Source organism: Salvelinus sp. IW2-2015, linkage group LG28 (genome assembly GCF_002910315.2).
Source record: "Salvelinus sp. IW2-2015 linkage group LG28, ASM291031v2, whole genome shotgun sequence".
NCBI lineage: Eukaryota > Metazoa > Chordata > Actinopteri > Salmoniformes > Salmonidae > Salvelinus > Salvelinus sp. IW2-2015.
Genome location: NC_036868.1, coordinates 558343 through 571422, shown reverse-complemented (window position 1 = coordinate 571422; position 13080 = coordinate 558343). Strand labels below are relative to the sequence as shown.

Here is a 13080-nt window from a genome sequence, read left to right as displayed (position 1 = left end):
CAAGACTTGGCCTCTAAGAAGGAGAGCGTGGCTCACTGGGAGGCCCAGATCGCTGAGATCATCCAGTGGTCAGTGCAAAGGCAGCTAGCTGTACAGGGCCGAGGACTTGTCCAATGGGATAGCTCCTTTTCCTTTTCTGTTGTAAAATGTTTTGCCATGGTGTGCCCAAATGAATATGAACTGTGTAAGGCCTGTATAGATGCTTATGAAACCTTTCCTAAACTGGTGTGTGTGTGTGTGAACCCGTAGGGTGAGCGACGAGAAGGATGCCCGCGGCTACCTGCAGGCCCTGGCCTCCAAGATGACTGAGGAGCTGGAGTCTCTCCGCAGCTCCAGCCTGGGCCCACGACCCCTGGTAAGATACACTACAGACACACACACACACACACACTTAAACGTATACTAATCTAACAAACACACGCAAACTTAGATGTATACAGACCTTCGCCCCACACACATACACCTTGGGCCAACTGTCAAATTAGGGCCCTGGTCTGAGCACAGGCGTAATTAGGGGATACCACCACATCACACGGTACTTCCCTTGTTGTGGTGATTCTAATGTTCCTCTGCTGAACACATTGCATTRATCCCATATTGCACACAGTCCATTGACACAGTGCAGCTGGATGTAAATTGAAGAGATCCAGGTCAGGTGCCTGACTGGAGGGGACAGCAGCTGTATATAGGCCATGCCCCACAAGCTGTGTAGAGGCAGCACCCAGTCTACTCATTTCACCCTATGGCATTACTGCCAAGGTGCAGTATCGTAGAATTATATAATAACTAGACCAAGTTATGAAAATGGAGTCCCATACGTTCCTATGGACTTTGTATCAGGCAATCAGCCAGACAGGTCTGCTACACTGGACATGTAACTTTGGCCGAGTAAGAGTTGGCGCCCCACGTTAGCCTTTCCCTCCCGATGATCACTGTAGCCTTTCCCTCCCGGCGCCGCCACTGTAGCCTCCCGGCGCCCCCACTGTAGCCTCCGGCGCCCCACTGTGCTCCCGGCGCCCCACTTTAGCCTCCCGGCGCCCCACTGTAGCCTCCCGGCGCCCCACTGTAGCCTTTCCCTCCCGGCGCCACGATATCTTTCCACAAAGCCTTGGGCCTTGTGCAGTACTTTCTATGGATGGAAAGGTGTTGTATCAGACATGGTAGTCTTTACTTCAAATTGGTTTTAGCAATCAATGTGAAATGAATTAGAAATCACGTAATTTGTTCTTAAATATTGCATATCTACTATATTTCACAATGCATTTGTATCAATACATAATTAGTCACCTGTTGAGAGATCGTCTGTCTGGCTCCATTATAATCTCTTTAGATATAACTCTGTAGTTTATTCTGTGTGTGTAGGGAGTCCATCTTCCTCTTATTTTCTGCCTTAACCTGGTTACAGGGAGAGGAATATTACATCAAACGTGACCTTGAGTGCAGTTCCCTTAGCTAGCGTTAGCACACTTGTCATCTCCCCTCRGTCCATTRCCATTAGACAGGGCTATTTAGCTAGCGTTAGCAGCAACGTTGGCACACCTGTCATCTCCCCTCCATCCATTCCCATTAGACAGGGCTATTTATGGTAGACTTAGCATTAGTAGCGTTAGCTTAATGATATTAGCTCCTGGTGTCTGTCTGGGTACTTTTGGAAGCATAGTGCTCGCCAGACGGAGAAAGGCTATACCCGCTGTTGTTGCTGATACTGTTTTAAGAGTGGAGTAACGTTGTGATCATCCCAAATGGCACCCTGTTCRCTACATAGTAGTYGATTTGCTCAAGCAATCAAAACAAAGGGGGGGAGCATTAAACTCCCCAATGATGGAGAAATTGTAGAAAAATATTTTGGTTGCCAATCATTTCCTTCCTTTGCAAAGTTGTGTTGGTGTACTCTGGTGAAGTGTTGAAGTGTCTGTGAGTTGCGTTGAGTGCTCTTCTGTTTTAACCTCCCGRCCCCAGCAAGGCTCAGGAGTGGCCACTCCTCCCCTGAAGCCCTTTCCCTCAGCTGGGGGGGACAAGAGGGTGAGTGCGTCCTTCAATCAAAGCCAGCCTCCAATCACTGCGGATGTGACGCTCCGCCGTAGGCAGTGCAGAGGACTGCTCTCATGCCGATTGTGTCGCCAGTCTGTCACTCATATGGCCCATTTAATACCGATTGGTGATTTTTGATTTTCTTGAGAGAAAAAATGACCTGGAATAGCCAGCGTGATCTGAATTCTAACATGATATTTTAGGCCCGTTTGAAAGTGGGTTTGACGTCCCCAGATAGTGAGTATTTAAAAATACTGGCACTGCTTTGAAGCATTCGGAGACCTAGAAAGCAAAATTGGATTCGGAGTGTAAATTATCTGAGGAGTTTGAAGGGGCCACATGTGTTTCAGACAAGACGGATACTATAAGATGCTTCCATTGCTTACAAGAACCAAGAACCTAGGAATACATTTCAGGGGAGCGGGTTAGTAGAAGTTGCCCTTAAATACTGATATTCATATATTCTTCCATCACCCTAATGGTTAAGTTTAGGATGGGGGGGTAGGGAGCTCTTAGGGATGGGGGTAGGGAGCTCCTTAGGATGGGGAGGGAGGGAGCTTTGGATGGGGGGGAGGGGGTCTTAGGATGGGGGGTTGGGAGCTCCTTAGGATGGGGGGGTGGAGCCCTTAGGATGGGGGGGTAGGGAGCTCCTTAGGATGGGGGGGTTAGGGAGCTCCTTGGATGGGGGGGTAGGAGTCCTTAGGTGGGGGGGGTGGGGCTCTTGGATGGGGGGGGTCTCCTTAGGATGGGGGGTAGGGAGCTCCTTAGGATGGGGGGGTAGGGAGCTCCTATAGGGATGGGGGGTAGGGAGTCCTTAGGATGGGGGGGTAGGGAGCTCCTTAGAGTACAAGAGATCCACATTTGTGCTGTGCAGGAGCACTATGGATCCTCTTCTTTTCTCACACCTCCTCTCGCTGTCTCTCTTGCTCTTTTCTCTCTCTCTCGCTCTTTTCTCTCTCTCTCGCTCTCTTTCATCTCTCTCTCTCTCGCTTCCTTTCATCTCTCTCTTCGCTCTCTTTCATTCTCTCTCTCCTGTAACGTAGAGACTGGCTAGAATTTCAGTCAGACTGTCTGGGGGAATAGGTATTAGGAGGGGGGGGGGCGTAGTGGACGGGCTGGGTATAGAGGTATGATGCCTCATTTCCTGTCCCGTTTCCTGTCCCCGCGATCCCCAGCATCCGCGGAATGTCATCTCAGCTTCCAGAAAAGTCATTTGTCATTGGCTCTCATTCGCTCGATAAAAGATGTCCATCGTGTGTGTGTGTAAGGGAGGGTACGGTGGAGATGATGAAATCTCAAATATTTTTTGCACCTGTGCTGAATTGTATTTGAGTTGGGCGATATGGTTGTGTTTGAGGTTTAGCTGACATGATTGGACAGCCATTTTCTTGAGGGCATGTTCAGTTAGCTTTTTTTCTAGTTGAATGGATTCCTACATCTTATACACTCTATTGCATTACACAGGGACTATTACATCACAGCGTGACAGTCACAAGACGATCTATAGGAGAGCATACAACACAGAGCAGATTCAATACACAGTGGAACTAACCGCATTGGCCAGTTGCCAGTCTCTAAAAGGAATCAGTTGAGTGATTTGTTGCCAGTCCCTCTAAAAGGAATCAGTTGAGTGATTTGTTGCCACTCTCCTCTAAAAGGAATCAGTTGAGTGATTTGTGGCCAATCGGTGAATCGAAACCACGTTCTGGCGTTGCCTGCACCGTTTACACCCCATGTTAAGAGCGACTTCAATCGTCACACAATAATTGGCCACTGAGATGTTTTACATCAACCCCCCCCCCCCCCCCCTGAATACAATACAGTAATTCCTGCTCTCCAGTCGACCCCCTGTGGAAGGTGCGACGCAGCCAGATGGGACAGTCGGCCCGTTTGGGAGCTGCAGTTGCCCTGGACGCCGAGATACGGGCCAAGCAGCTGGTCCAGGAGGAGCTTGCAAGGTCAAAGCCTCAACATCTCCTTGAAAGGTCAGCCTGCCCCACATATCAACCGTGTCCCCCCCCCACATTGTACACTTGGGTTTAGACAGATGGAAACAGAGAGGAGGATGGGTAAGTGGGGAGTACAGTAGGAAAGGTGGACTATGGTATTTTTTAACCACAACTGTGTATATATATATATATATATATATATATATATATATATATATATATATAATATATATATATATAATATATAATATTATATATACACATATGTACGTGTGTGTGTGGTGTGTGTGTGTGTGTGTGTGTGTGTGTGTGTGTGTGTGTGATACTATATATATATATATATCATAATAGTATAGAATATATATAATATATATATATGTGTATGTATATATATATATATAATATATATTTTGTAGGTGTGTTCTTCTAGTTGAAGGTACATTTACTGAGTAATGTTATTATGTTATGGGTTGTTCTGTGTTTGCTACATACAATAATTTATAATTGGTGTGTGGTGGTAATGTATATATAATGTTATCATATTATAGTACACATTAGATATTTGTGTGTGTGGAGTTGGTGTGATGTATAATAATCATTATAATATAATACAGTACCTTCAGAAAGTATTCAAACCCCTCGACTTTATCCACATTTTGTTGTGTTAGTCTGATTTTAAAATAGATTAAATAGCGATTATTTTGTCACTGACCTACACGCAATACCTCAATTTCAAAGTGGAATTGTTTAAAAAAAWAWATATATTCTTACAAATCAATTAGAAATGAGAAGATGAAATGTCTTGAGTCAAAAAGTATTCAACCCCTTTGTAATGGCAAGCCTAAATAAGTTCAGGAGTTCAAATTTAAATTTAACAAATGATATAATAAGTTGCATGGACTCACTCGGTGTGCAATAATAGTMTTTAACATGAATTTTGAATGACTACCTCATCTCTGTACCCCACACATTACAATTATCTGTAAGGTCCCTCAGTCGAGCAGTACATTTCAAACACAGATTCAACCACAAAGACCAGGGAGGTTTTCKAATGCCTCGAAATGAAGGGCACCTGTTGGTAGATGGGTAAAAAAAAATATATTGTATATCCCTTTGAGCATGGTGAAGTTAATAATTACATTTGGATGGTGTATCAATACACCCAGTCACCACAAAGATACAGGTATCCTGCTTAACGCCGTTGCCGGAGAGGGAGGAAACCGAGTTTAATGGCTGTGATAGGAGACAACTGAGGATAGATCAACACCATTGTAGTTACTCCACAATACTAACCTAATTGACAGAGTGAAAAGGAGAAGAAAAAAAATATTCCAAAACATGTGTCCTGTTTGCAACAAGTCACMAAAGTAATACTGCAAAAAATGTGTCAAAGCAATTCACTTTTTGTCCTAAATACAAAGTGTTATGTTTGGTGCCAATACAACCAAATTCAAACACACTCCATATTTTCAAGCATGTGGTTGCATCATGTTATGGGTATGCTTGTAATCGGTAAGGGAAACCCAGCCGCGAGCTGCCCAGTGACCTAACCCCACATACCTAGACACAGACATTCACCACCCCACACGGTTGGCCCCTAGCGTGAAAGAGCTTGTGCAGGTTAGGTAGCTAGCTACATGCTGATTTGATGCAAAGGTGAAGTTTTATTTCGGTTTTAAGTGGGCATAAATGGGAAAGAGGGAAGAGGATGAATCATAACCCACTTTTTCCCTCTCTCTTTCCTTGACACACACACAGCAAACTGAAGGATTCAGAGTCCAGGAGCAGGGATATGGTGGAGCAGCTGGAGGTCATGAAGAAGGACTTGGAAGAGAGCCGTTCCCGCTCAGACAAAGGTTGGTCGACCATACTCTTAACCCTTGTTCTTACCCTAAAACAGGGTACCACTGCTGGCGAGATGAACGTTCCCCGCGGGTGATTTTATTCTTCTTCACATAAGACTGTAAAAACACCAGCTAATCAGCTCGAAGTCATTTTTTTAAAAGTATTCCCATTTTGCATAATAGAAACAGATGTTTAAAGTTGTATATATTTACATACAAGGTTTGAAATTGTTATGTTTTAGTCAYATATATATGTTCGGGCATCTTGCGGTCAATTTGCAAATTATTTGTAGTTATGTTCCGGCTCCCTGACCCATCCGCTCAAGAAGAAATCGTCCCACGGCTGAATCTAGTTGATTATCCCTGCTCTCAACTGTCCCTGGCAAATGTCAAAGTACAGAAATAGGTTGTTAGTTTCTCTACCTAACACAAATGTATAATTGGTGTTGTTCGTACGGATACGAAACGTTTGTTTTTGGTTTTATTTGATCATTGGAGATACACATTCATCAAATCAAACTTTATTTGTCACATGCGCCAAATACAACATGTGTKGACTTTACCATGAAATGCTTACTTACAAGGCATTAACCAACAGTGCAGTTCAACTAGAGGTAAGGAAATATTTATCAAGTAGATTCAAATATAAAGTAATAATAAAAAGTAACACAATAACAATGACGAGGCTATATACAGGGGGCACCGGTACCGAGTCAGTGTGGAGGCTATATACAGGGGGCACCGGTACCGACGTCCAGTGTGGAGGCTATATACAGGGGGCACCGGTACCGAGTCAGTGTGGAGGCTATATACAGGGGGCACCGGTACCGAGTCAGTGTGCTGGGGTACAGGCTAGTTGAGGTAATTTGTACATGTTGGTGGGGGTGAAGTGACTATGCATAGATAATAAACAGCGAGTAGCAGCAGTGTACAAAAGAGAGGGGGGGTCAATGTAAATTGTCCGGTGGCGATTTTATGAATTGTTCCGCAGTCTTATGGCTTGGGGGTAGAAGCTGTTGATTAGCCTTTTGGTCCATTCATCCATAACTATTAATGATTACCTCTCATAGAGAAACATTTCATTTCATTCTCTAGTATTGTCAGTTACATGTTTCCCTTCAACTGTACTTATGTGAAGGAGTATTCCTCTTTAGAATAGTATAAATGCAGGCTATGCTCAGGCTGTCCTTGTCTTCTAAATACAGGTCTGAAACTGCCCGATTTCCAGGACTCCATTTTCGAGTACTTCAACACCTCTCCACTGGCCCACGACCTGACGTTCAGAGTGAGTGTCTCTCTGCACGTCTTTCTCTCCCCCGTCACATGTCCGTAACAAACTTTAACAGCCACTCTCTCGCAGTCTCTGTGTGTATCGGTGGTGACAGGCCGGTGGGAGTTGATAAATATATAGAGGGTGGAGGACTTGGCATGGCTGGTGTCCCATAGAGCACCCTGCTAGACAGGAGTCAGAATGGAGACGGCATTGCAGACGGCACCGCTGTGGTTAAATGCATACAGACACACACACACACAGACTGGCTGGCTAGCGCTTTTGTCACACTCGCATAGTCACACAATTTATAAACAGACATGCACACATTTATACACACTTACACTGAAATCCTTAAAAAGAGAGACCCGGATTGAGGTACACACAGTTCAAAGTGCGAAAGGGCCAAGCTCCGGAGTTTATATCACCATGTCCTCTGATGTACTCAATCAGGTCATCACCACAAAGAACTTCAAAGGTACGGAGAGGGGGGAGCAAGCAGAAAATACCTCCTGACCCTCCAACCCATGGAATAAATTGGGGTAATTTTACCCATCCGCACACGGTAACCTGATGCAGCTGCCAAGGTTTGGACAGGATCTGCAGCTAATGGGACAACGTTATGAGAAGGGCTCAAGGCCGCAAAGGAACTGCAACGGAGTAAGCAGAGGTACAAGAAAGCTTGTCATGACCTGAACTTAATGAGAGGGAGAAGATGGACAAAACTATCAGCTGCTAACTGCTTCTCACTTTCAACACCACTAGCGCACGCTGCTTTGTGGTCGAAAGATCTTGCTGCTCAGCGCAACCGTGAACCTGTTTTTTTTTCACCACCTGGCTACCTCAAGGTTGTAAAAATAGGGATTAGTCAGCATTGAAGCCGCTAGGTCAGCATAAAGGCCCCAGAAGACCTGATTCAGTGTTGTTTCAGAGGAAACGGCTTGTGGTGAAGGGGCCATTTTGTCTTAGTTCCCTCAATTTTCTCAGGGCCATAAATTGGCACACGATAAACCATCGGAAGCGGTGGTCTAAGCATGTCCTCGCAGTAAACCCTGTTGAATGACCTTATCAACTCTGGCCCCCATTGTGTTCTTATTCTGCAAAAGAACCCCATAAACCCCGAAAGATAAACCATAAACCCCCAAAAACCTGTGCTTTTTTTGTCCCCCACGTGTGTCACCCTTCCAAAAAAGGAATCGGTCTCTTCCTCGTCCGCGTCCTCTCTGCTAGCGTTTTGGGATGAAGTAAGTGGTTTCCTCAGAGCTCCTTCCCCCATTTTCTCAGTTAATCCCTAACCCAGGGGGGTTGTGCTGCCAGCATACAAAAAGGTTGGGAGAAAATAGAGGTTTCGCCAGGTGTGTTGCCCTGTTTTTAGCAATTAGCAGTTACCCATTAGCATGCTAATACGGGCTAATACTTTAGCTTCTTGTCTCTTATGGTAGTGTGCATGATCGTTTAAACTTTTCCTAGTATTTCTATTGTTACTATTGTGAACAGGCTAGCTGCTACACGTTTAGTTGAATAACATGACTGTGAGTAGCACAGGTTGTAGCTAATGCTAATTTAGCTAGAAGGATTAAAGTTATGCTAAAATAGACCTTTTCACAGCTGGTGGCACTCTCCTCCTGTAGTTAACCTTCCCCTATGTTAGCATTAGCTTATGTTGGGCGCTAAAAGGTTTGCGAGCATCTCCTCTGGAACGTGCTTCTGCATTAGCATCCCCAATGTTAGCGTTAACCCCCCCCCTCTAACCGCCAATACTGCTAACGTCCGTCAGAATTCCTCAGTAGTATAACCAGTCACCTCACAAAACCCTGTTAACCATTAGCATATTTGTTAGTTGCCTACACAACTAACGGAGAAACAAAACATACTAACCCTACGACAGCACACTGAGAATATTGATGATCTAGACCTTTTCAGTGTGTGTGTCTTTAGCCAGTGATTGGTTGGGAGGATGTAGAACCTGCCTTCATTTTAGTTTAATTAAAAGATGATTAGCGTAGGATCCCAAATTACCTCCATGATTTCTCCTAATTTTGTCAATCTTTTTTGTTGTATTTTTTTAAGTAAAAACCTTATCAGTAATATTGTTAGGCTATAAGTGTTTGATGTAGGCTACATAACATTTGAGTCGATGTAAAGAATCACATTTAAAATAACTGTTTATATGGTAAGTATTGTTTATAATTTCAATGTGTCATCAGTTATCTCATTGTTAAACTCTTAAGTGGACCGTACACTGAAGGTTTCTTACAACAGTCTAGTAGACCATGAAAATACTGAATGATTAAATGATTTGTGTGTAAAACAGTATACTGCTCGTATTAGGATTGTGACATGTTAAAAGTGGGCTTGTTTTGTATTTTGGTTTTATTCACAAAACCACTTCAGCTCGATACCTGTTCCGAGTATGCCTTCATGATGGTGAAATACTATGAGTCTGCAAAATGGCATATATATTATTATTATAAACTGGAGGGTTCAAGCCCTGAATGCTGATTTGCTGATAGTCGTGGTATATCAGATCGTATACCACGGGTATGACAAAACATGTATTTTTACTGCTCTAATTATGTTGGTAACCAGTTTATAATAGCAATAAGGCACCTCGTGGGTTTGTGGTATATGTCCAAGAACAGCCCTTAGCCCTGTGGTATATTGGCCATATAGCCCCCCCCCACCCCCCCGTGCCTTATTGCTTAAATATAGCATAGGCAGTTCCAATGTGTATGAGTTGATGCAGGTGTTGTTGAGATGTGTTCCCTTCAATTTTATCAAAAKACAATTTTGTACATGGGGAACGCAAATATTCAAGGAGGCATCGAGAGATGTGCACTTAGCACCACCTACTGGCTGCCTAATGCTCCTTTCAGCCCTTCAGATAGAAATGAATCACTGATACAGGGTCAGCTATATTTTAACTCCCTAATGGATTGGAGATTGGCTAGTCTGATTCTAGAGCTGTGGATAAGTGCAACCTCAAGCATGCCACCTAGTGCTATAGTTGTCAGTTCTGGTGACCCTAGTGTATATGTCTCAGCCTATAGCAAACGCAAACATTTCCGCCCAGTACACACAAACTCATTTGTCCCGTCATCCCTCTCCCTCCTCCAGACAAGCTCTGTCAGCGAGATAGATGCCACGCCRCAGAAGTCAGACGTCCCTTCCTCGTCGCCCTCCGTGGCCTCTGAGCAGGATGTGAGTGTTCCATCGCGCACACACACACGTCCGTCCATTTCGCACATCCCTCCCAGACATCCTTTCTCCAGACGGTTCCCTATGTCTCATCCCGGTTCACATTTTATTTGTCACATGCTTGGTAAACAACAGGTGTAGACTAACAGTGAAATGCTAACTTACAATGAAAGAGAGAGAGAAAATAGAGAAATAATAGAAAAGTAATAAATAATAATAAATTATTGGTCACCATTGTACAATTTAATATTTTAATGTATACTATGATCCACAAGGGCTATTGTTCATTTTAACAGGGTTTAGGTGCATTGTAACCAATGATTTATATATACACTAGATAACTGGTAGGGGGCACTGTGTTGAAGTCACGGTCCTTTCCATTTTGGCACTACCTCCCCCACCATTGTAGAAAAATATATATTTTTCCCATATTTATTCTATTACTGACATCTTAATGCACACTTAAATTATATGATTTTTTTTTAACCTTTATTTAACTAGGCAAGTGAGTTAAGAACAAATTCTTATTTACAATGACGGCCTAGGAACAGTGGGTTAACTGCCTTGTTCAGGGGGCAGAACGACAGATTTGTACCTTGTTAGCTCGGGGATTCGATCTAGCAACCTTTCGGTTACTAGATCAACACTCTAACCACTAACCTACCTGCCGCCCCTAATGTGAACTCAACATAAACACTTAACAATCATATTTCCTTAAAGTATCATTTTTTAAGATTACGAATGTTACTGTCCTCACTACAACACAAATAGATGTAATATGGTCCTTGAAACATTTAATTGAAAACCTCTCAATGGCCAATACATAGCATCAGCAATCCAGGGTTTATACACATCATTGGTTGAAACTCACTGTCAATATAGGAGAAGAGATGAAATGCAGGGCAATTTTTACAACGAATTAATTAAATGTATCTTCAGAAGTAACAATTGACCTCCTTCCTGATTGTTAGCTAATTAAATTACTCTCTTGACCCCCTTCCTGATTGTTAGCTAATTTAATGACTCTTATCCCCAGTAAAGCATAGTGCATGTTTTCACATTATAGAACCAGGGTCACGTTCATTAAGGTACGCAAGGGAAAACGTTTTGCAACGGAAAACGATTTGTTTCTTATTGGGTAACTCAATGTAGTCCCTCCCTGCTTTAGTAAATGTTCTTCCATTTGGTACCTAATGAACCCAGCGCTGTCCTCTCCCCAGTCTGACCTGTTGACCTTTTGACTTTGACCCCTCTCCCACAGGAGCCAGTCCCCAAGCCCCCTGCTGTTACCCCTACCGTCCCCTCCCTTGTCTATCCAACATCGCTGCTGACCACACCAAAGGTACCGCCTGGCCCCACACACACACAGCGCTCTCTCTCACACACACACACACACACAGCGCTCTCTCACTCACACACACACACACACACACACCGCTCTCACACAATGAAAACATGCTCCCGCATATGTGCTACCACTCATACTCATAGAATAATTTGACACACACACACGCCGTCAGCTAGTCTCTAACACTTGGCTAAGTGTTCTTATCTCTCTCTTCTTGTGTGTGTGTTTTCAGCCCAAAGCTCACCAGCTGAGCATCAAGACCTTCTCCAGCCCACACCAGTGCACGCACTGCACCTCCTTGATGGTGGGTCTCATCCGCCAGGGCTACGCCTGCGAAGGTGAGCGTCAGACACACACGACCACGCTCTCTGTCACCGGTGTCAGTTAGTTGGGGGGACTGGGGAGATTGTGCCGGCTAGTTGGGGGGACTGGGGAGATTGTGCCGGCTAGTTTGGGGGACTGGGGAGATTGTGCCGGCTAGTTGGGTGGGACATGGGGAGATTGGGTGCAGCATTTTCCTCCCGCAGACACACCACTTACGATTGGACTGCATGTATCCTTGTGTATACGAGTACTCTCTCCCTCTTTCTCTCTCTCTCCCCTTCCCTCTCTCCAGTGTGCTCCTTCATCTGCCATGTATCCTGTAAGGACAATGCCCCCCAGGTGTGCCCCATCCCCCCTGAGCAGGCCAAGAGGCCTCTGGGCATCGACGTACAGAGGGGCATCGGCACCGCCTACAAGGGCTTCGTCAGGGTGAGCACCGCGCACTTAGTAACCAGTTATCACCGTGGAAATAGAATGACTACAGTTTGCGTTCCTGCGGCCATATTGAGTGTACCCTTAAGTGTGCCGCCAGGTTTTTTTGTTTCCCCCTCCCCCCATTCTAGTCATTCTAGTTCTATGATTACATCGTGGTCTTTTCATGGTGATACGCTAATATCTTCCTTGAATGTTGTTGCTTTGACGTAATCAAGACATTGCAATTCTGTTCAGCTTAACAAGATAGGAACGTGTGATGTCCAGTTTATTGGATATTAACAACAAGAACAGACCTCTCAATTGAAAAGTTGCTGCTCTGCCCTCTCCGTCAGATCCCCAAGCCCACCGGGGTGAAGAAGGGCTGGCAGCGGGCGTACGCCGTGGTGTGTGATTGTAAACTCTTCCTGTACGAGGTGCCTGAGGGCAAGTCCACCCAGCCGGGCGTGGTGACCAGTCAGGTCCTGGACCTGAGGTAAGACCACTATGTTGGGGTGAAAGGGTGTTAGGGATTGGTAGGTGAACGGTGTTAGGGATTMGTAGGTGAKSGGTGTTWGGGAMTMGTAGYTGAKGGGTGTTTGGGAGTGGTAGATGAAGGGTGTTAGGGAGTGGTAGGTGAAAGGGTGTTAGGGAGTGGTAGGTGAAAGGGTGTTAGGGAGTGGTAGGTGAAAGGGTGTTAGGGAG

At 44.7% G+C, this 13080-nt stretch overlaps 1 pseudogene; it reads left to right on the top strand.

Moving 5' to 3' along the window:
• The window catches only part of LOC111954050 (serine/threonine-protein kinase MRCK beta-like), a 122209-nt pseudogene that overhangs the window by 90969 nt on the left and 18160 nt on the right, over positions 1–13080 (top strand).